Raw genomic sequence first — 767 nt, forward strand, 5'->3', positions numbered from 1 at the left:
AGGCTTTCATGCTTGGAAAGCCCTTTTTTATGTTGTTGAACTCTGCTTCAACAGCTGCCAAACTTGCAGTGATACTGGTACTTCGGAAGAGAGGGACCATTACTCCTGACCAGAGTGGTAAGTAACTTCCCTGTCTTATGATGTGGGTAATAATCTCAGGGAGGAAGTGGATGTTATCCCTGTCCCCCTCAGCCATGGCAAGTGACCTGATCTCCTCACATATTTCTGTCACCCACTGTCAAGCGTTAGTCTGGATCTGCTGCTGATGCTCCTCGACGGGTTCCTGTGCCTGAACCTCTGTGTCTGGCATGCTGATACAGTCTTCTTGTGCTATTTGTGTTTTCAGGTATTTCTTGCACTTTTCTGATGGGAGAGGGGTTCCAGAACTGTCATTACCTTCAGATTCATTAAGTGCCACAATAGTGATGGCACATAGAAGTTATTTTGCATGTTCCACACATTGTGACTTATGTATTTGTGCTAAATCTCAGAAAAAATCTTTCACACGATGTATTTTATTTTTCAGGCGGTCCCACTGGGAGATCATATTGTGTCAGTGTGCAACATCTACCCTGACAAAGCATGGCGGCAGGTTTGCATGCTGACTCCCAAGCAAGACTTTAAAGCACTCATTAATGTAGCTCTTCAAATCGGGATGTTTTCCTGCTGACAGGTGCAGAAGTCCAGTGAAAGTTACCAAAATTTGTCCTGATTGCCAGCATGTTTTGCAACAAAATATAGTATTAAAATAAGGAAGGGCACCATCA

At 43.8% G+C, this 767-nt stretch overlaps 1 long non-coding RNA gene across 1 annotated transcript; it reads left to right on the forward strand.

Annotated features, from left to right (window-relative positions):
• LOC148322219 (uncharacterized) lies at positions 1-767 on the forward strand. Its single transcript, XR_015846575.1, has 3 exons — positions 1-117; positions 347-428; positions 527-767. It is a non-coding gene; the product is annotated as an uncharacterized LOC148322219 (long non-coding RNA).

This window comes from Idiotropiscis lumnitzeri, chromosome 15, assembly GCF_059441095.1.
Source record: "Idiotropiscis lumnitzeri isolate Australia: NSW breed Sydney's pygmy pipehorse chromosome 15, RoL_Ilum_1.0, whole genome shotgun sequence".
NCBI lineage: Eukaryota > Metazoa > Chordata > Actinopteri > Syngnathiformes > Syngnathidae > Idiotropiscis > Idiotropiscis lumnitzeri.